At 47.2% G+C, this 23387-nt stretch overlaps 1 protein-coding gene across 1 annotated transcript in view; it reads left to right on the top strand.

Moving 5' to 3' along the window:
- The first annotated feature begins 29 nt into the window (after positions 1-29).
- The window catches only part of ST6GAL2 (ST6 beta-galactoside alpha-2,6-sialyltransferase 2), a 71077-nt gene continuing 47719 nt past the window's right edge, over positions 30-23387 (top strand). Inside the window, exon 1 of the mRNA XM_047781305.1 lies at positions 30-156. The gene's annotated coding sequence lies outside the window, so the exon portion shown is untranslated. The remainder of the gene's footprint in view (positions 157-23387) is intronic.

The following is a 23387-nucleotide window of genomic DNA, read 5'->3' on the forward strand; positions in this document are numbered from 1 at the left end:
TCGGGCGCCCGGGCCCCGGGTCCCCGCTCCAGTCGGGGCGAGTGTGGGAGCGCGTGGCGCGCGCCCGGGCGGCTGCCGGGAAGGAAGATGTGACACGCTCGTCACCGACTCCAGCGCCGCGGGGTCGGACGCCGGGAGGCGCGGCGTCCGGAGAAGGTGGGCGATCCGGGGCTTGGGGTCGGGCGGTGCCAGGCGGGGTCGCGGCAGCCAGGGCGCAGCTCAGCACCGAGTTAGCACCCTGTGTGGGGACATTGAGGGCGGTTTGGGGGGAGAAGCGGGACATTCTCAGGTAAGCCCACCAGAGGCTTGCGCTGGGGACGGGCGGACTCGGTGTGGGTACCCCAGTGGCCCAGTAACCGCGGTCTTTTCTTTAGGCTTTGGAAGGGAATCGAGATCTTTTAATTGTTTTTCTCTACTTTCCCCTCCCCCTCCCTTCGGCCAAACTGCACTTCGAGCTTCAAGTGCGTTCCATTGATTTCTAGTTTTCCGTAGCTGGAACGTTTTGGGGCAGAAGGTTTCTTTCCCGGGTGTTCGTTCTTGCGCACTTTAGCGAGGAAAACTCCTCCTTTTGAGTTGTTTTACTTTCCAGCGAGAGGATATTTGATGCATTGGGGGGCGCGGATTGTAACATCCATCTTGTCCGGATTTTGCGATGCGAGGGGACGGAGTTAAACTCCTGGCTGGAATCGGCGATCGGAATCGCTATTGGGAGAAGCCGTGCTTTCCAGGAATTTAAATGAGACTTTCTGTGGTCGCCTTCCAAGGTCTCCCTCCTAGTACCATATTTGCTTTGTCAGGCCGAACTTTCAAAGCTGTTTTATAATCCGAGAAGCACTTTGGGAGAAAAGCAATGCTCGGCTGGATTTTTGTGAACGTATTTTTAGTGGTCATGCTGAGAATTTGAGGAGAGACAAACCATATTTGGTCGAAATCTTTGCTTTCTGTGCGGTTGGCGTTCTAGCGGTGAAGGGGCCAGCTGATTCTCAGCGCGGCCGGCTGTTTGCTTAGTGAGGACATTGGTGGCGGACTCGGAGGGCGTTTTTAGTACTTTCTGCACATTTTTAAAGCTTCGTGTGGGTTACTTAATGTTTACCTTTTTTTGAAATTTTGGTCCACATATTTTGCCATATTGAAATAAAATTTGTGACTGATGCATTTCAAAAATCGAAATGAGGTATAGGTCCAGATGTTGCAAACTTGGCATTAACACTTATTTTAAAAGAAAAAAAAAATGATGTGTGGCCTTGAACTTGGTTTTACCCTATGATTTTGGCAACCCGAATTTTGACAACACTTGAAGGCTTGCATTTCCCACTAGAGCATCAGGAAAACTGTTTTGACAGCAAGGGATGGATATTATGACTGAAATGAGGTGGAGCCTAAATTACTGGGTGGCTCGCCTGGAATTTTACAGCTAGGTTTTAAAAAGTCACTCGAACATATAAGCTGTGGCATTTTACCTTTTTGCTTGAGGCAGTTGAAGGTTCTAGGGCTTTGAGCTAAGTCCCTGCAGAGATTGTGGTGCGAGCCTCAGCTCTAAATGGGGTGCCGAGCCCCACAATTTAGTTGGGGGGAGGCCATCGGAGAGAGAGTTCAGAGCGGAGACTAGCATTTGGTGAGTTTATTATGTGGTGCACGCGATCTGGGAAGTAAAGATAAAGAAATGAGGACCATTAGGCGGGAGGATTCGAGGCTGAGATCATTTAATATTTATTATGCAGAGAAGGGCAGTCAACTGTGCTCAGTCTCTGATGAGGATAATTAAGAGGGAAAGAGTCTACTCCTGGGGCGTAGACTGAAGTTGTATCTTAGGCTTTGTGAGCAACCAGCGGGAATGGTTATATAGTGAAGTTGTTGCTGAGAAATTCCTATAAATGTTCCTCTCTTGGGCTCTTTTTCTGAGATTCACCTCTTCTGACTGAAGTGTCTGAGTCTCTCTGATCGATTGCTTATGCTAACTGAAATTTTCTGCTCCAAGGCTACAGTTTATCCAGACGTTTCTCAAGGGCTTAGGTTTTCCCACAAGGACACACTCTTTCCTAGGCTTCTGCACCTACCCCTTAGGTAAACAGACCATGAGGTCCTTTCCAGAAACTTGGTGATATTTGCCCTTTGAGAAACTTTTAATTAACTTTCAGATCTGGGTGTCTTATGCTTGATACTTTTGAATAAAAATATCTTACATGTTGATAATTGGGAGTCTGTAACATTCACCTCTCTTTAAGGACACAGTTTTTTCCCCCTTCCGGATCTTGTGTTAGATGATCTTAAATTTTTTGTTTAAATTAAGTGAACTACCTTATTTGACTTGCGCAATGACTTAGCAAAAGATGGTGCCTTCAGAGTTCCCATTGTGGCTGAGTGGTTAGCGAACCCGACTAGTATTCATGAGGACGTGGGTTCTATTCCTGGCCTTGCTCAGTGGGTTAAGGATCCGGCGTTGCTGTGAGCTGTGCTGTAGGTCAAAGAAACGGCTCGGATCCTGCGTGGCTGTGGCTGTGGTGTAGGCCAGCAGCTATAGCTTGGATTGGCCCTCTAGCCTGGGAACTTCCACATGCCATGGCTGCGGCCCTAAAAAGACAAAAAGACCAAAAAAAAAAAAAAAAAACCCAAAAAACAAAAACAGATGGTGCCTTCAAGGTAGGTGTATGTTAAGTTTTGAGATTTTTTTTTTGTCTTTTTTGCTATTTCTTTGGGCTGCTCCTGCGGCATATGGAAGTTCCCAGGCTAGGGGTCGAATTGGAGCTGTAGCCACTGGTCTACGCCAGAGCCACAGCAACGCAGGATCCGAGCCACGTCTGCAACCTACACCACAGCTCACGGCAACGCGCCGGATCGTTAACCCACTGAGCAAGGGCAGGGACCGAACCCGCAACCTCATGGTTCCTAGTCGGATTCGTTAACCACTGCGCCACGATGGGAACTCCAGTTTTGAGATTTTAAGCATTGAAAGCCTCTTCTTAAATAAGAACCATGGGATCAAACTCGCAACTGACTGTAAGAGAAATAATTTAGTAGAATCAGATACTAATTTTGGCATCAGGGCAGTGCAAGTGTAATTTATACAGCAGTTTTCACTGTTCCTTTTTTTTTTTTTTGGTTTAAATAGAGTTTATTTGATTATTAAAGAGGAGGCACATTTCTTCATATGGTAAGAGCGCTTGGGGGACTTTTTTTTTTTTATTAACGTATAGTTGATTTACAGCGTGGTGCGAATGTCTGCTGTACAGTCAGCAGTTCTTAACAGGTTGGTTAGGAACCAACCCTGAGTCTGCTGTAGAAAACCAGCTACTGTTAGTGGGTAAACCTCAGACTTCCCATCGAATACATCTGCCATGTTTTTGAAAGCCCTCCTTCCTACTTTTGAGAGATGTGTTTGTAAACACAGGGCATAGGCAGAATCATGAATTTCTTAGGACCCTTACCAAATTCCACCTGATCTGAAATTCCAAGCCCGCCCCCTCCAAAAGTGATGGAGAATCATGGCAGGTCCGAAGGCTTGGAGCCCACCTGCCCTGTGGTTGAAGTGGCGGCCGCGGGGTACAGGGCGTAAGGCGTGGCCCCAGCAGCCCTGAACTGGTGGTTTGGTTCAGCACTCGCATCCACCTTACACCTGCCGCTGGGCGAAAGCTGGATCCCACAGTCGCCTGGCTGCTGGCTTCGCTCTGCCACAGGCAGGTTCCACTCTGTCCCTCAGGGTGGAGTCCCTCCTGCTCTGGGGAGGAACTGCTAGAGGATGGAGATAATATCACAGCACTGTCACCCCCCTCTCAGGGCTTCTGTCTGTGCCGAACCATCTGGGGCCCTCCTAGTCTCTGCTGCCCCCTGCGGTCTTCTCTAGGAAAGCGTTCCCAGTTCAAGGCAGATGTCCTTTCTGATCAGGGTGTGAGGGTTGGGGTTGCAGTTTTGCACTGGACTTACTCAGCGAGGCAGCAAGGAGAGAGCTTGGCAAGCACTCCTGACCCAAGTCCTGGAGTGACCAGCGCAATTTCCAGGGCTGTAAGATGAAGGCTCGGGTTAAAGCCTCTCCAGGTACAGGGATTGCTGCCGGGGTGTTCTGGCATCCTGGAAAACTGATCCCCCTCCTCTGAGAGAATGAACCTTTACTTAACATGCTGGACACCCCTTCCGACACCAAGCAGCCCAGGGGGGAGCAGAGATTCAAAGAATAGTAACAGCCTCTGCTTGGAGGTGCCACCCACCCCACCTGGCCACCCTGGGCATCAAGGGGCACCTTGGCCACAGCCTGGGGCCGCTTATTGCCCCCATTTTACAGGTGAGGAGGCCGAGCTCAGAAAGACGGAGCACCTGCCTCAGGAGTGAGAATGTGGCAGAGCTGGGACTGGAACCTGGGTTTGTGTGTCCCCAGAAGCTGTGCTGCGAGGTGACAACCTGCAGAGGAAGGGGGTGAGGTGATTCCTCTCCTCCTGTGCTGGCCCAGGAAGGTTGTCCAGGATGCAGTCAGATTCGGGGAGCCCATGTCTTCCAGAACCTGGAGGCAGAAGGGGGCTTGAGCTGCAGGTTAAAGGGGGCCCTACCATTGGCAGTATCCAGTATTAGGATGAAGTGCAAAAGCTCACAGGGTGTCACAGTGGTGACATTTCCAAGGGGGAATATAATCCAGGGTTCAAGAAAATTACGCCCGTGCTTTGAGTTATTGGGTTGGTGAAGAGAGGAGGCTTAGAAAGTGGTCTCTTGGGACATTTAGAAATATATTGGCTAAAGTATTAGCGAATACGCTGTAAAGAAAAATCCGGCAATGTCTTCATCATAAGCCTCTGTTTTCAGAAGTTTCTAATTCACACATTAAATCCTCCTCTAGGCTGCTGCTAGGATTTGAGCTTGAGAGGAAAATGCTTTTATTAAATTTAGAACAATTGCTTTTCTGTGTTCAAATGATACAAATTTTTCAGGGAGCGATTCTTGTATGTTGGCAAGTGTCGTGGTTTCTAAAACGACTTAGCTTTAAATTCAGCGGGGGAAAGGGTCAATCTCACAGATATGCCGATAGCTCTCAGGCAGAAGGAAATGTGAGAAGTCGCTTCCTCACAGGTGGAGTGATGACTTTTCTGAAATCGAAATTTATTATGTGTTAAAAACCTGCGTTTGTACCTCTGGCCACACATGGATACAACAAAGTACAACCAATACAGGACTTGTTTTCTCAATGATACGCTCAATCCAATGACCGTGTGAAACTCTAGGTGCATGATTAAATGAGTAAATTTGGTTTTACTATTAGAAGAGGGATCTTACTATGTAAATTACATTTTACAATTGGGAAAACTATAATCCCCTGAGATGTTCCATACCAAAAAATAAATCAATAAATAAAAGACTGTCTTTTAAAAGAACACACACACTCACACCCACACATAACTAAGGGAGTGATATACCCCTGCGCTGATGTGTGTTTATATCAGTGATGAGGAAGGGAACTTGAATTAGGATACGTGCATATTCATGGCTAGGATTCATGGCTATTGAGGAACAAAATTGGGACTAGATTCCTGACCTTCTGGCTGAAAGAACATTCCATTTGCTGTATCACTGATCTCTGGAGAATTCCAGGTAATTAATGGAATAGGAAGAGCTCAAAAATGTTTGGAATTTAAATTGTATTCTTGATTAATTATACATAGGGTATGTGTGGGAACACACACCTGTGTGAGTATGTGAGGGTCTTTCTTGGGCGTCTTCGGGGCCCCGGGTGGCCTGCAGGATGCGTTCGATCACTGGGACTGATCTAAAGGGCGGCATCTCCAGCAGGGGCTCCAGAGCACTGGGCTGGCGCTGCCTGGGGACTGGAGCCCTGGAGTCACTTAGCTGCTGGTGCCATGGCAGAGGCTGGTCCATTCCAGGTGTTTCAGGTCAACTGGAGTTGGCCACATAGTAGTGCTGACTCATTCCTTCTGGAGAACAGGTGATTCTTCCAAATCGCCCCGAACCGTAAAGTCTTCTGATCACTTCAGACTTTAGGAAAAAGAATTAAGCCTGTAATCTCATCAAACACTATACCTTCAAAGGTATATATATATATATATATAGGTATATATTCAGCCCTGCCAGGAAGGGGTGAGGGCTGCCGGGTGCTTCAGCTTGGGCCTCAAAGTCCTGAGCTGCTGATGGCAAGGCCTCAGCTATCTGTCAAGTTAATGAGAAGGACTTAAAAGCAAACGGATCCTTTCTTCCCTCCGCGAGGTCCTTCCCCTTCTGGAAGGTATAAAGGTATATATATATATATGACTGGGTCCCTTTGCTGCACAGCGGAAATTGATACAACATTGTAAATCAATAATACTTTAATTATATATAATATATATTTAATTATAATATGTAATTATAATATATAATTCTATTTATACATATAATATATATTTATATGTGTGTGTGTATATATACATACACACATTATATCTTCTATTTCCCAAGGTACTTTTTGGGCCATTTATGACTAATGGGAAGCTAACAGGTGCACATATACTATATATGTGTATATGCAAGTATGTAATGTGTATGTATTTACATAATCTCTACTTTTCTTTTTTGTCTTTTTTTTAATAGTCTCTACTTTTCAAAAGGAAGTTTGCCCCTTTGAGTCACAGTGTAGTTATGAACTGTATTCCTCTGCCCTGTTTTCAAAATTAGTAGCTGGGAGAACTGGACTAATCATTTGCCTGTCTCAATACTTGGTATTTATAGTGACTGGATTCAGAGAATTAAACAGCTTTCTTCCTTCACTCTGGTTCTTCTCCCTCCATCGTCTAGGCTCTGTTACGCACCTGCATGCGCACGCGCGCGCGCACACACACACACACACACACACACACGGTGAGTGGTCCCCCCTGCTGCAGCCTCGTCCCTTAACTGAAAGATCCTTCTTGCAGGTGGGCCTGCAAGCTGTTCCCTGACCTCTCAGCACACCTCCAGGGACCAAGCTTAGATGCTTGATCGTGTCGCTTGAATGGAGCTAACATTCTGTTAGGTTGAAAGGACTTTAAAAAAACAGAGTTCCCCAGTGGCTCAGCTGGTTAAGGACCTTGTTTTCACTGCTGTGGCACGGGTTTGATCTCTGGCTGGGAACTTCCACATTCCACCAGCTTGGTGAAAAAACCAAAAAGAACTACCATTCGCCCCCTAAACATGGTTTCTGAAAATAGGGGGAAATGGTGAGGTCTTTGTCTTTTCTTCAAGTGGAGCCCCTGTCTATGGATCTCCCCCGGTTCTAAGGACAAGGGACCATGAATCAGGAGGACCATTCTGTACACACATTATCTTTCGACTTGCCGTACATCACTTTGGAGGTAGACACACTTACCAGCTATGTTAGGAGGTCAAAGTTAAACCATTCAACCTTACCATTTTTATGCCTCTGTGAATCTCACAGAGCAAACCTGAAACCCGCCTTTCTTTTCATAATTATTACCAGTGTGGTTGGGCATCTCTGTTCCTTTCTTTAACAGAGCATTCAGAAGTGAGGGACACGTGTAATTGGTCAGTAATTAGTAAATAAATTGAGTAGGATCTGCCCAGGGAGAGTTTATAAAAGCACTTCGCCTGGGATTCATAAATGCATCAAATTCTAACAATGTCCATTATTATTACCTGGTGTGATAATAAAGTCTGCGCCCCAGTGCAGCCAGAGCTCAGCAGCGTTTGTGGTTAGGCTGCGTTTGTTTCTGCCTGCCCACAAGTCATCTGTGAATAGACAGTAAAATCTGGAATGGATATCTAGACCAGAGAAAGCATCAGATACCAACTGTCCAGAAAGAAGTGTAAATCCAGTGTCTTGATGCTGCGATCAGAACAATCAGGTGCTCAGGGAGGTGAACACCTTTGGTGGGAGCCTGGGGTTGGCATGGGCAGTGCCTCCCACCCTCCCCTGTGTCAGATGTGGCCGTGACCTTGTTCTGCCAGTGCTCCCTGTAGGAGACAACCCCCCCCAGGCTGAGGGCACCTGCCAGGGACAGAGGGTCAGCATGCATTTGGGGTCGTTAGAGGTTACGTGGAGCTTCGTGCATTTTCAGAGCATTTTCCTGGGCTCACATCCTCTGTGTGCTAAGTGCTGTCTGTGCATGTCTCACCCCAAAGGTCGCATCGGAGCCCCGGGCATGGCTGGATGAGTTGGTTAATTAAAGAAACTCTCCCTTACTCTGAACTCATCCTAGAATTAAAATAAAAAAATGTAACCAGTGGTCGAAATTAGGGACTTCAAGCAATGCTCGGTGGTAAATAGAACATGGCAGGAATTTAATGATAGCACATGGAGCAAAAAAAAAACATACATGGGGTATTTGAATATGCTATTTCCCTGCTCCATTTACATACACTTAAGATACAGGGGCTCGCTTGCAAATACAGAGAGAGGAAGCTAAGTGTGACTTGCCTCTCACCCGTGGAAACAGTTGCAAATCGCTTTCATAACCTAGTTAAGTGGATTTTAATGACTTCATATGTGTTGGCTATCAGCCTTGGCGCTGCTGGCTGCCCGCCGCCTGGGGTCTCCACAAAGTCGGCACAGGCTCGTTTCTGTCCTGGAGTCACATGCCCAGCAGAGACTCAGCCCTTTGGAGGAAAACTCCTTCTACCTTAGAGATCTGAGTTGGGTCCTGAAGCTGCTGTTATTTAAAGTAATCTATTGGAGTTCCTGTTATGGCTCAGCGGTTAACAAACCCGACCAGTATCCATGAGGTTGCAGGTTCAGTCCCTGGTCCCATTCAGTGGGTTAAAGATCTGGCATTGCCGTGAGCTGTGGTGTAGGTTACAGTCATGGCCCAGATCCCGTGTTGCTGTGGCTGTGGTGTAGGACAATGGCTACAGCTCCGATTTGACCTCCTGCCTGGGAACCTCTATATGCCGCAGGTACAGCCCTAAAAAGACAAAAAAATTTTAAAAATAAAGCAACGTATTAACATTTGAAAATCTGTGGAAATGATAACAATTTTCTTAAGGACCTTAGCTCTCTGCACATCCGCAAGGCCTTTTAATTTTCCCGGTGAGTCTCACTGTACCAGCCTAGTAAGGTTCTGACCAGTTGGAATTTTTGCACTTTTTAGTTATGATCTTGTCCTAGACAAGGTTTTTTGTTTTTCATGTGCTTTTTTTAGGGCTACCTTCACGGCATATGGAGGTTCCCAGGCTAGGGGTTGAGTCAGAGCTAGAGCTGCCAGCCTATGCCACAGCCACAGCAACATGGGAACTGAGCCCCATCTGCAACCTACACCACAGCTCACGCAACACTGGATCCTTAACCCACTGAGCGAGGCCAGGGATTGAACCCACATCCTCATGGATACTAGTCAGATTCGTTTCCACCGAGCCACAACAGGAACTCCCCTAGACAAGGTTTTTGAAAACTGGGCATGATTAGAAAATTGTGTTACTGTGTTCTGGAATTCTGGGGCCAACCAGGAAGGCCTCAGCCTTTGATTAAACCTAACCCACCAACTTATGCTGTGCTCCTTAGGGACTCACAGCTCGAGTTAGCTGTTGAAACTGGTTTCCAGTGAGTCACAAGCTTTGGGGAGAGGCCATGAACTCAGCCTGGGCCTTCGTTATGGGCTTGGTGTTTGCTTGCTTATTTGTTTGGTTTTCTTTTTTCCAACTGCTTTAAACTCATGGAGGAGGTTCTCTGTCAGACACAGAGCCTCGAGATCAGCAGAATTTTGTGGGCTTCTAGAAACTAGTAATGAGTAATTTGAATCCAATGAGAGTCCTGCCTTTTTCTTGCTTACCCTCTATGAATCTCTGATGTAAGTGGTAATCTCCACATTTCAGCCCCTCTCAGGGAATTACTGTGAAGTATTCTGTGTGCTCACCAAAATAATTGTGTCTTCTTTTTGGGGAAGAAAGGCCTTGCCCTGAGGGTCAGGGGCGTCCTGCAGGGTGGCCTGCACACAGCCCTCAGCTCTCTGCCAAGTGGAGGTGGAGATGGTCTGTCTCTTGGGTGGTTGCGGGGTTCCTCGTCCACACCTGGCTGAGGGACACTCCTTGGGCCTAAGTGACAGCCTAGAAGGGTGGCCCTCTCCTCACCCGCTCCCACTGGCCATTTTGCAGATGTGCTTCCTGGCCATCTCCCCAGCCCCGTTGGCCACCCTGGGCCAAGGGGAACGTGGCTCAGCACAGAGGTGGCCCGACCGCAGTCCTCACCAACAGGTGGATAGAGGTCGGGGGTCTCCCAGGCGCAGAGGCCAGGTGCCTCCTGGGCTGAGCCCTCTATTCAGCCCTGCCAGGAAGGGGTGAGGGCTGCCGGGTGCTTCAGCTTGGGCCTCAAAGTCCTGAGCTGCTGATGGCAAGGCCTCAGCTATCTGTCAAGTTAATGAGAAGGACTTAAAAGCAAGCGGATCCTTTCTTCCCTCCGCGAGGTCCTTCCCCTTCTGGAGGGATCTGACTGACAGCTTTGAACCAGACTCCGCCCAGGGAGGGGAGACAGCAGGAGGAGCCTCTGCCCTGTGCTAACCCAGCCTCTCCCTCCCTGACCCAGAAAACAGGAGGAGGGGATCCCTCTGGCCCCTGTCTCTGCAGGCGTCCTAGGAAAGGAACAGTTATTGCCTTCAGAGGCAGCTGTTGTTTGGAGGCTTCTGGAAGAAAAGATGAAACGAAGAGATGAAATGTGTTTTCTGTTTGCAGAAGGAAATGAACAGAGTAGCCTGGATTTGGCATTTCCTGAAGTATCTGAGTGGAAGGGTGAAGCTCTGGGTCCAGGGAGCTGCCTGTGATGCAGCCGCCTTCCCAGCTCCCTGGTTGCCCCTGCAGAAAGCTGCCCTTCTAGATCCTGATCCAGACCCAGATCCTGATCCAGATCCAGACCCAGATCTGGACTCAGATTCAGATCCAGATGCTGATCCAGAGAAACACTCAGACTCAAATCAAGACCAAGACCTAGACCTAGATCCAGACTCAGACCTAGATCCAGGGCCAGATCCAGATCCAGAGAGAGACCAGATCCTGATCCAGACCCAGACCTAGATCCAAACCCAGGCCCAGATCCAGATCCAGAGAGAGACTGAGATCCAGGCTCAGATCCTAATCCAAAGAGAGACTCAGACCCAGATCCAGGTCCAGAGAGAGACCCAGACTCAGATCCATTAAGAGACCCATATCCAGATCCAGACCCAGATCTAGACCCAGATCCTGATCCAGACCTAGATCCAAACCCAGATCCAGATCCAGAGAGAGACCTAGACTCAGATCCAGCAAGAGGCCCATATCCAGACCCAGACCCAGACCCAGACCCAGACCAGATGTTTGTTGAATTGAAGACCCCCCCTTTGTTGCAGTCAGGAACTGGAGCCTCACACATGGACTCTGTCTTGCGGCTCTGGTGTCACAGGCTGGCATGGTGCTCCCTCCAGAGTCATGCATCTAACAGGGTTTTACATTCGCCCTCACCCCTGATTCACGCTCTTTGGCCAGAATGAATGTATGGGGGGAACGGGTTGACTGGCAGGTGAGACACTTCCTTCTCAAGAAGAGAAACAAGTGGGCTCCTTGGTCTTGTCTCTAAAGCCCCAAACTCTGCACTCAGGCTGGGTGGATGAGTTTCCGTTCTGGACTCTGTGCTCATCTTTCCTCAGCCTCTGTCTCTGACACATCATGTCATTGCATTCTCACATCCACCTTAAGAGCCCGCTCTGTGGAAGTGCTGCTGGCCGATTCCAGCCACTGATCTCTGCTCTGGGACTTGTACGCAAATACTTAGTTTATTATGGCGGGTCCTAAAAATTTATGACCTGTGAAAAGTTTCTTGTCAGTGTAACTGGGGTCAGAATGGCACGTTTAACCTGAAATCTGCCTGGTACCGAGTGGCACAGGATGGGGGAGGTCTTTGTAAACTGTAGGGGGCAGCCTGCAGGAGACACAGGCCCTGGAGCCCACAGACTGAGTCTCAAATTCCAGGGCCTCCACTTTGGGGGTATTTGTGGGTGTTATATTTTCATTTCTTTTTTCTTTTCTACTTTTTTTTTTTTAATTAAGACTTTTAGAGCAGCTTAAGGTTCCCAGTACAATTGAGCAGAACATTACAGAAATTTTCCATGTACTCCCTGCTCTAACACAGGCATTGTCTCCCCCATTATCAGCAAACCCCCAAATGGTACCTTTGTTGCAGCTGATGAACAAGATTGATACATCATAATCTCCCAAAGCCCAAGAGTTCACATTGGGTTTCTTTTGGGCTGTACATTCTGCTGGTTTGAACAAATGTATCGTGGCTTATATCCAGCATAATAGTACCACACATGGTAGTTTCTCCTAAAAAGTCCCCTGGACTGTACCCATTCAGCCCCCCTCACCCCCACCCACCTTCCTGGCAGCCACTGATCTCTGACGGACCCCAAGTTTTGCATTTTCCAGAATGTCACATCGTTAGAATCGCACAATATTTAATCTCTTCAGATTGGCTTCTTTCTAAGTAGTTATATGCATTCGAGGTTCCCCCATGCCTTTTCATGACTTGATAATTCATTTCTTCTTTAGTGTCAAATCACATCCCCTTGTCTGTATGGACCACCATTAATTTATCCATCGCCTATTGAAGGACAGCTTGGTTGCTTCCAAGTTTGGGCAGTTGTGAATAAAGCTGCTGTAAATATCTGGGTGCAGGTTTTTGTGTGGACAGTAAATTTATTCCTTGGAGTAAATACCAGGGAAGGTGACTGCAAGATTGTCTAGTGGGAGTATGTTTAGTCAGTGTTTTTTGAAATATGACTTATTCCATGTATGCTTTTATTAGATGAACGTTAACTACTTGATATAACAAAATAGTCATTTTTAAATTACACACTCAAACTAAAAGAGGTTAATATACAGTTGAGATCAACATTAATAACAGCAGTTTTTGACAATATCAGTCCTTAAGGGGAAGCAATAAAAGAAAGATTTGGTTTCTATGCAGTCAAAACAGATGGAATAAACCCTAAAATTCATTATGATTCATGCATTCATATATTACACTGCTTTTTCTTTTAAGTTACTTTACTGAATTGAAACCTGTATACAGTTTTTTAAATTAGGAAATCAATTCTTGGAGTTCCCATCATGGCGCAGCAGAAACGAATCCGACTAGGAACCATGAGGTTGCAGGTTCAGTCCCTGCCTCACTGAGTGGGTTAAGGATCTGGCGTTGCCGTGAGCTGTGGTGTAGGCCGGCAGCTGTAGCTCCGATTGGACCCCTAGCCTGGGAACCTCCATATGCCACAGGTACGGCTCTAAAAAGACAAAAAAAAAAAGAAAAGAAAAGAAAAAAGAAAGTCAAAGAAAAGAAGAAATCAATTCTTTGCTTTTATTTACTTGTGCCCATTCAGTCTAAACAGATGGTCAAGGCAGCTGTAATGAATACCTGAGGAAGATTTTGAAAGCATTCCTTCCTCAGAATGACAAAATTATTAGAGATAATTGTTTTTTAAAAAAAATTAGTAATTGTTTTTAAAAAAAAATTAGTAATTGTTTTTTTCTAAAAAAAAAAAAGGCAGAAGAAGCATGACATTCAAATAGTTAAAAGTGAATACACTATCTTGTGGGCTGATTCCAAACATTCATCCCTTGAGAATAACTTTCTGCAATGAAGGCTATTTTATCTTACTTTGACCTCTGATGGTTATTAGCTGGTTGGGGTTATCTGTTGGGCACTACAACAAAGCTCAGCGGCAGCGTCTCCTGTCCCAGATGTCCTGGATGATGAGAGAAATGGTAGTGTCCATGTTGAGGATTTTCTGACCTTGTTTTTATTCACTTGCTCTTTATCTCTGATCTGTTTCATAAAATTGTCTGCCATGGTGGGTTCAAATGTACACGATAAGCAATGACAAAAATTCCTGTGTGTTAGATACCTCTGTAACTAAACTCAAATAAAGTGTGTTCCATGTTGAAAGAACTCCCCAAACTACCTCCCAAAGAGGCTGCTGTAGCAGTTTGCATTCACCCCCAGCAGAGAAGGAGAGTTCCAGTTGCCCCACATTCTCTCCAGCCTTGGAGGTGGTCAGTGTCCTTCTAGCAGGTGTGCAGTGGTCGCTGAGGGTGGTTTTAATTTGCATCTCCCTGATGACAATGATATGGCTCATCTTCTGGTGCTTATGTGCCGCCTGTATGGCTTCTCCAGTGAGGTGTCTATTTAGGGCTTTGGCCCATTTTTCAATCAGGTTACTTATTTTCTTGTTGTTGGCGCTTTAAGCCTTCTTGGTGTAACTTCAACCACAGTCCTTTATCCGGTGTGTCTTCTGCAAACATTTCCTCCCAGTCTGTGGCTTGTCTTCTCCTTCTCTTAACCTTCCTTTCCCAGAGCAGGACTTTGTAATGTTAGGGAAGGCCAGCTTATCAATTCTTCTTTCCATGACTGTGCCTCTGGTGTTGTGTCTAAAAAGTCATCGTCACGTCCAAGGTCATCTAGGTGTCTTCCTATGTAATTTCCTGGGAATTTTACAGTTTTGTGTTTTCCCATTATGTCTGTGATTTCCTCTCCTTTTTGTTATCACAAAACAGAAAAAAGCTGGCCAGATGCTGGGCCCCCGTTTCCTTCTCTGAAAAACGAGAGTGAATGATCTGGGTCTTTTTGACAAGCCATGGTTTCACGTGTCAGTCAGCACATCTGCCCAGGGGTGGCATCTGAAGCTGTCACTGTCAGAACACGATAGCCATACAGTGGTCCAAGGGAATGGCTTTGACTGCGGGTCCAGAAATGCTTTTGGCCCTTCCTTGTGTAGCCCTCCTAAAGGTTTGGGTTTGTTGTCTTGGCTGTTGTGTTACCTTCTATGTTACACCTTACCTTGGGACATGACTTACAGCTGATATCACTTACAGACCAGGGGTTTAGTGATACAGAGGTCTTGGGGTGCTAGTTCCCTGCCTTGGAGACTCTGTGGGGCTCAGGCACAAAGCTCATCTGCTGCTGGGAGTCCACATTCATGTCACCCAAACAAGCCCCCTCTGAGGCGGAAAGACTGTCCCCTTGGCCTGCGTGGTTGGCCCCTCCTCCTCTGGACCAGCCCCCCACCTCGAGAAGATTCCACCTGCCTCAAGTCAGGAGGTGATTCAGTGTCGGGGGTGGGCGGCAAAGAAGCAAGGAAGCCTTTGAAGTTCCATGAAAGTGATCATTGGGTTGTTTTCGGTCAGATTCTTAGAAATGGCTTAGCATCCTTGTCTCAGAAGCAGAAGCTTGGCTGACTCTGCCTTGAATGACGCAGTTATGTGTCCCTGGGTCGGAGTGACTGCTTGCTCAGTGGATGGAGAAAATACAGCTTAAATGAGTCAGAGAAGGTAGGAAAAAAGGAAGAGTCAAAGGAAATGAGCACAGCGCTTTCAAATGCGCAGATTGTGGCCTAATGGCAAAGCTCTCCTGAAGCTCCTCAAGGAAGGCTCAAAAGGGTGGTGCCGACACAAAGGCCATGTGGCGTCAGCCTGGATTCACATCCTGACTCTGCCGCTCATAAGCCGGGTGACCCCCCAAGCCAGTGGGGGACCCCCAAGGGAAATGGGAAAAGCCCACGAGAGGGGTCCTGGCTCGATTGTGTTTCTTGGAACACCACTGCCTCTTTCTGCTCTTGATACAACTTCTGGTTCCAGCAGAAAGCTTGGCCTGGCGGGCTGTAGGATTCCCCCACTGAGATACAGGTGACAGGCTCACCCTGCCCTCTCTGGGAGTCTTGCTGCACTGCGGCGCATGGCGGGCTCGCTGGCTTCTGTGCTCGCTGGACATCATGGCTGCTGTGGGTGGATGGGGTGATGAGGATCTGAGGGCACACGTGGTGCACATGTGTTCTGTGCGTCTGTTCTGCTGGAGCACACGCTTCCCAGTCCTGTTCCCTCATGGGACTTGCTTAGAAAACCTAGACTCAAAGACACAGCTATTCAGAACTTCAGGACAGGGCAGCATTCCGCCCGATCTGGGGTACAAGTCATATGCCCATGACGCCAGTCCTCATGATATCTGACAGAGTCCTTTTTTTGTTTTATTTTAGGGCCACACCTATGGCATATGGAGGTTCCCAGGCTAGGGGTCGAGTCAGAGCTGTAGCTGCTGGCCTACACCACAGCCACAGCAAGCCGAATCCGAGCATCATCTGTGACCTACGCCACAGCTCATGGCAGCACCGGATCCTTAACCCACTGAGCGAGGTCAGGGGTCGAACCCAAATCCCCGTGGTTACTAGTCAGGTTCTTAACCTGCTGAGCCACAACAGGAACTCCTTTTTTTTTTTTAATTAAAATATAGTTAATTTGCAACATTGTGCCAAAGTCTGCTGTATGGCAAAGTGACCCACTCATTATCTTCCATCATGGTCTATCCCAGGAGACTGGATATAGTTTCCTGTGCTGTACAACAGGACCTCATTGCTTAATTTTTAACACACGTGCAGCACCACACCCAGAAATATTATCTGTGGCTTCTGTGTCTTCACCGCTGAGAAGCGAGGACTCAGGAGTTAAAATGAAGCTCATCCCAGCTTCTCAGCCCTTGACACCCCATGTCCATCTGTCCCCATGGTCACCCTTTGAAATGTTCAGAACGGTCGTGTCTCTCCTTATTTTTCAGTTGTGAGAACTCAGGGCGGCAGAGGTTAACTGAGGACCCCCGCTTCTCTCCATTTACCATGTGGTTCCCTCAGGGATGCTGCCCCTGCCCCCAGGAGCCCTGGCCACGAGTCCCAGGCCACCTGGTGGTGACCTGCTCCGGGCCAGCCTTGGAGACACTGTGCCTGGAAGGGGACACCCCCCCCCCCCAGCCCCAGGATATCTGGAGCCCCCCCAGGGTGATTCCACAGATGCGACAGGTAGCTCTTTGGTTCTTCCCAGTCCTCAGATGCATTTCCCGCGGCATTCTGCTCAGCTGCAGGACTCCGTACTATCGAGGAAGTAAAATCCATGAGTGGATTTATTTAGCATCATTAGATGAATAGATGTTGCCCACAGAATAGACTCCTACGGGTCTTAGGTATTTCCGTCCCTCCCCATCACTCAGTGGCAGAGAACAAGGCAGGACGAGGGCCGGAGCTTGAGCCAAGGAGCCTGCATTCTTATTATCTACCTCCAGCCAGCTTTGCAGCCACAGGTAAGCAAAGCGTGTCCCCAGACCATGGGCTCCTCAGGGGCAGAAAGTGGGAGCTTATGTTAGGTTTTCCCCAGTTTCTGTGAAGGCTCCCAAGTGCAGGGAAAAAATATCGGCCCAGATTTCAGGTGCTTTGGCTTTTCTAAGACAAACACCACAGTTACATTGTGAACCATGCACTCACTGCTCTGTCATTGTGTTCATTGATCCGGGGCGTGCATAGAATAGAAATGTATTTTATCCATCAAACTGAGGATGTTTAGTTTAGTTCCATTGTGGAGTTCCCATTGTGGTGCAGTGGAAATTAATCCAACTAGTAACCATGAGGACACAGGTTCGATCCCTGGCCTTGCTCAGTGGGTTGAGAATCTGGTGTTGCCATGAGCTGTGTGTGGCATAGGTTGCAGACGCGGCTCGGATCCCGTGTTTCTGTGGCTCTGGCGTAGGCCGGAAGCTGCAGCTCCACTTGGACCCCTAGCCTGGGAACTTCCATATGCCACAGGTGTAGCTCTAAAAAGAAAAAAAAAAAATCCATTGTTTCTTCTCTAAGGTTGTCACTTTTGTCATCTGTCCTGCCTGCATCGCTCTGGAAACTTGTTCTTCTCTGACCCATGTCTGTTTAATGCCTGGGTAAAGGTGCTGGATGTAAAGGATGATAAAACCACCTTCATCTCGGCCCATGTTCTCACATTTCGCTTAGAACTGATATTTATTTTATTGTAGCAGTGGGACTGAAAATTTATACTGGAATTACCTGGTGGCTCAGGGGGTTAAGGTCCCTCGTTGTCATTGCTGGGGTTCCAGTTGCTGCTGTGGCGTGGATTCGGTCCCTGGCCGGGGAACTTCTGAATGCCACGGGCACAGCCATAAATAAATAAATAAGAAATAATTACAAATTTAGACTAAAATGAGAAGGGCAACCAAGTGAGAAGTGCTCTCTTAGCCTGTAATGGAGAGTAGACTCAGAGTAGCCGTACACGGCTTCCCTTGAACTTCTATTCTGAGAGCCAGAGCATATTCAAGAGTGTATTCATTTCCTTTGAATTCAAAGTAATAACTATACATTGTTAAGAAATGAACTCCAGATGTAGATTTTTTTTATCAAACTTTTCCGACATGTTAAATAAATTTTAGACCGATGAATTCAGTGTTTCTGTGATAAAGATCATAAACATGTTCCTTTTTCAGAAAGCAATCTGGGAGTGCATATTTGTACTGGAGTTAATGCCGTGTTAAGTCAGTGTAACGTAGCTGCTGCAAACATTTGTGGAGCAAAGAAAAAAATGCCTTTATTTAAATCTTGCCAAGAGCAGAAAATGAAATGAGCAAATGCATCCTGGAGGGAGATGCAGTGGGATGATTGGAGCTGTTTTATTACTGTGGGGCAGTGGTGCTGGCCTCCTGTTTAAGCCTCATGTACTAAAACAGTTATGACCAATAATCTCATGTCAGAGGGTGTCTTACAAGAGATGTTTGATGAGTGAATAAATGTTGGAGCAGTGATTTTTTTTTTCTGCTACGGAACTTTTATTTATTCAATGTAGATATTCGAGACAGAGACCCTAATTGTAATACTATTTGTATATTTACATAAAAGTAAGAAAGAAGAATAAATGAACATCAGTTCCATTTAATAATGAAATCCCTGGGAGTCCCTTTGTGGCCCAGTAGAAAAAGAATCCGACTGGTAGCGGAAAACAAATCTGACTAGTAGTGGAAAACGAATCCGACTATTACCCATGAGCATGCAGGTTCAATCCCTGGCCTCACTCAGTGGGTTAGGATCCAATGTTGCTCTGAGCTGTGGTGTAGGTTGAAGGCTCGGCTCAGATCCAGCAGTGCTGTGGCTGTGGTGTAGACTGGCAGCTGCAGCTCCTATTTGACCCCCTAGCCTGGGAACTTCCATATCCTGCAAGTGCAGTCCAAAAAGCAAAAAAGAAGAAAGAAAGGAAGGATGGAAGAGAGAGAAAGAAAGAAAGGCAGGCTGGCCCTTGGATGACATAGGTTCCATCAAGTCAATGTTAGCAATATTTTCACTAAATTGTGGAATCATGAAAAATAAGACTCTGTTTTATCCTTTTGATTCCCACCATCTATCCCAGCGCCTGAATAAATGCTTGGACATACTGTGTGTGTGTGTGTGTGTGTGTGTGTGTGTTTGTGTGTATGTGTGTCTGTGAATTCTCATCAGGGGTGGGTAAACAGCTTATTTATGTGCACAACGTATTTGCAAATTGGGAGAAAGTCTTTGGAGGCCAGAGAGCGATTACAGCAGCTGGAGAAGGGGCTGGGATGGAGAGATACCCAGATTACTTGTTTAGCAAGAATATCAAACCAGAATTCTGTGATGCACAGGGTCACCTCAGAGACACACGATGTTCAGACAGCCTCCCTGACCTCCTTGGATGTTTGAGAGGAGGCTGCCCCAGGCAGAGGAAGGGCTCGTGGGAACTTGGGGCTGAGTATGCTCAGAGCCACGGGGACACAGCAAGAGCAGGGCCAGGTGGGCAGGTGGGATGTGACGTCAGAGAGACAAGCAGGACACGCCACCCACTTCTCCGAGGCCCAGCTGGCAGGTGTCTAACAGCAGGAAGAATAAAGGGTTGAGAGCAACCAATTGCTACGTTACATTACCACCTAAAAAGTTCATCCCTGGAGTTCCCTGGTGGCTCAATGGGTTAAGGATCCATCATTGCCACTGCTGTGGCTTGGGTTCAGTCCCTGGCCTGGGAACTTCCACAAGCCTCGGGCACCGCCAAAAAAAAAAAAAAAAATTCCACCCTGCTCTCTGGATCATCTGCAGGAGCAGGTGCAGGAGGCAGGGAGCTTATTCCAGCAGCGCAGGGGAGAGGAGGCCACCATGGCCGTGGACATGAAGAAGACAGTCAGTCCTTCAGGTCTGGGTGTATTTTAGGGTTGGGACTGGACGTGAGCTTTTAAGTGCAGAGAAGAATCAAGAATGACACCACTCTGTGGCCTGAGCGGCTGGGTGAGTGCTGTTCCTGGATGGGGACACCTTGCAGAGGAAAGGAGAATGAGTAATGACGTCTTGTGCGGATCTGGGGAGTTTAGGTCCCTGGAGCCGTCCCACATCAGGGGGTTCTATGCATCTGCAGTTGGGAGAAGCTGGACTGTGGGGTTGAGAGTGGAGGCATCGTAGACACAGGAGCAGCACTGTCACAGCCCTACACTGATGTGTGTCATCCTCACGCCACCTCCTGTCGTCCTCAGGCCACCTCCTCAGTGATCAGGGAGTGCAGCTCTGAGCTCCAGGGAGGGTGTATTTTGAGTTTCTCCCTCTTCTGTTCCATTTCCCGTTCTCCTTTTCCATCAGCCCTGGGGCTGGGAGAGGGGGTCGTTTATCTCTCGCCCCCCCCCACCCCGTGCAGCAAGTATTCTTGTCTCCACCCACCTGCCCCTGAGGTACAGTTTCTGAAATTAAAAGCAAAGAATGGGGTCCTGATTCCCTGTGATAGTTATCCGTGGAGCGGGCAGTCTTCTCTTTGTCCCCATGAGAGAAGGAGAGTCAGAAGCCAAAGGGAAAGTGGGCAAAAATCAGAACGCATGGTGTCCTGCAAGCCTTGGGTCTTTGGTGGCTGTCTTTCCCAAGTCACTTTGGGTTCCGTGTTTTTTTGGCTCAGGATATTATGCCTTGAATCAGGTTGTAGCAGGTGTATCCAGATACTGCGGAATTTATGAATGAATGAACTAATGGAAGATGAGTGCTGTGCTAGCATGCACACGAGGACCAGATAAAAAAAGTATTGGACTCCTGTCCACACAGGGACCATGACCCAGACACCACTGGCCATGACCCGGGGTGGTTGGGAATTACAGGATGTTGTAACAGGTGACCGAGTCTCAGAAACTTCAGAAATGATTTCGTAAGCTGGAAATGTTTTCCTGGTTTGGAAAATGAAAACTGGAGAAGCATTCCAACCGTGACCGGTTACCCTGACGTCCACTGGGTCCCGCCCCAGCCCCTCACCTTTACAAGAGGGGAGCCCTGCAGGGGAGAACTTGGCTTTGAAGCTCACAGGGCAGAGCTGAAAGCGCCACACGGAGAACGGTCTTTGAAGTCTCACGGTTTGTACTAAATCTTCGAGGTGATTTATACTTGGCTCCATGGTAAGTGTGTATATGTGTTTTAAATAAAAAATGGATGTGTTTCTCCCAGCCCACTGTGGGCTCAGAGCTCTTTTATGCCTTCAGAAATCATTTTGGCTTTAAGTTTTTCTCTTCCACACTGAGAACTCATGCTGCCGCATGACAGTTTCAACCAAAAAGTTGGAATCCAGGGTAAAAGGTTAGATTTGTATTTTTTTTTTTTGGTTTGTTTTTTGGGTTTTTTTTAAGATTTTTATTTTTTTATTAGAGTTGATTTACAATGTTCTCTCAATTTCTGCTGTTCAGCAAAGCAGCAAGTGACTCGTCACACATATATATACACATGCACACACATTCTTTTTCTCACGTTATCCTCCATCATGTTCCATCACAAGTGACTAGATAGAGTTCCCTGTGCTATACAGCAGGAGCTCAGTGCTTTTCGATTTGCAGTTTGTGCTCATGTATTAACTGGAATTCTTACCTAGAGAGATATAAACACAATTCATGAATTCTCCTTGTTTTTGCAACTTTCACGACAAGTTTGATGTTTACAAGTTATGTGGGAAGTCAAGACTTTAAATCTGCTTAAAACAGAGAAAATAATAAGTGAGTTTCCGTCCCCAGATTGAGTACTTGTTAGCATTTGGCCATGTGACACCAGATCCTCTCTTTGTGAGGAAGGACATATTGAAGCCTGAACGTGGCATCCTGCCTCCCCTCCCTCAGGTCTCTTTCCTCCTCAGGGGAGATTATTGGCTAAAGTTGGTATCTACGTTGTCAACTTTTACACAGATGGCACCATGCTCTGTGTTTGTTTTTGCAGGTTCTGTTTTTGCCTCGCTGTTCCACTGAGATTTGCCCTCACTGATCTGGGGAGATGGAACTAAAGCAGAGACCCTGTTTGTTTTTGTTTTTGTTTTAAGATGGGGCTCTTGCCACAGAAAACACTTTCTTTCTGTCAGGATCCAAAAGCCTCCCGGAGGCAGTTCTGCGAAGCTCCCTTGCCTTGTGAGGTGCCCCCGTTGCCCAGATGGAAGAGAGATGTCAGATTCTGAATCTTCAGTGTACTTTTGGTTTGCTGTTCTGCTGCTCAAGAGGTTAAATCTTAACTTTCTCAAGAACATGATTCTGGTCTCCAAGGGCAAAGCAACAGGGGATATAGAGTCAGCCTCATAGTAGGCTGAATAAAGGTTCATTGAATTATAGCTGCATCCATTAGAAACCTCTGAGCAGGATGAAGCCACTGAAGGATGCTCATCAGGCCATGATGGGTCTACTTTTTACACCAGAAACGCCAGGCAGAGGGCTTTATTGGGGGTCGCTTAGTGCTTGTCAACTTGATCAGGGGCAGGTGTTTATCTAGCTAGACCAGGGCACACCCCATTTGGAGTCATTTAAACAGAAGGATGGCCACCGGTAAACCCTGAAGGTCCAGTATCCTTGGAACCAATACTCAACACAGTAAAATCCAGCATGGGGTGACTTTTTTAGTGTTATAGAATTCCAAAAGCTGGATTGAAAAATACTATTTCTTGAGCCCTCCCTGTGGGCCAGGCACTGTGCTAATACATCTCCTAGGGCAACGAGAATCAGGCTGGATCAGGCTTTGTGTGAAGAAACTGAGGCTTAAAGGAGTCCTCCAGGGAGGGAGTGGGATGGAGGGGAGTTTGGGGTTAGTAGATGCAAACTATGATGTGTAGAATGGAAGAGCAATGAGGTCCACCTGTACAGCACAGAGAACTAGACCCAGTCTCTTGGAATAGATGATGGAAGATAGTCTGAGAAAAAGAATGTATCACTGGGTTCCTTTGCTGTACAGCAGAAATTGGCCCAACACTGTAAATCACCTATACTTTAATTTTTAAAAAGTAAAATAAAATACTTTTTTAATTTAAAAATTTAAATAAGTAAATGATTCATCCAAAGTGGCAGTGTGACCAGGATGTTAGCAGGGCTGTCCCGACCAGGGCGTTCTGGTCAACTCCACTCGGCAGAGCCATCCCAGTGTGCAGACCAGGGACAGTGTCCTTGAGATGCCTCCTGAGTGGTGCCAGGACCCCTCACCACCGCATCTTGTCCCCTGTGGACCTAAGGTGATATTCTGGACGCCTGCTTGGATGAGGATGGAAGGCCTCTTTTCCTAAACAGGGGCGATCCTGTTAAGAACCACCTGGCTGAGAAAGCAGTATGGAGGTTCCTCAGAAAACTGAATGCAGAGTTACAATATGAACCGGAA

This window comes from Phacochoerus africanus, chromosome 5 (assembly GCF_016906955.1).
Source record: "Phacochoerus africanus isolate WHEZ1 chromosome 5, ROS_Pafr_v1, whole genome shotgun sequence".
Lineage (NCBI taxonomy): Eukaryota > Metazoa > Chordata > Mammalia > Artiodactyla > Suidae > Phacochoerus > Phacochoerus africanus.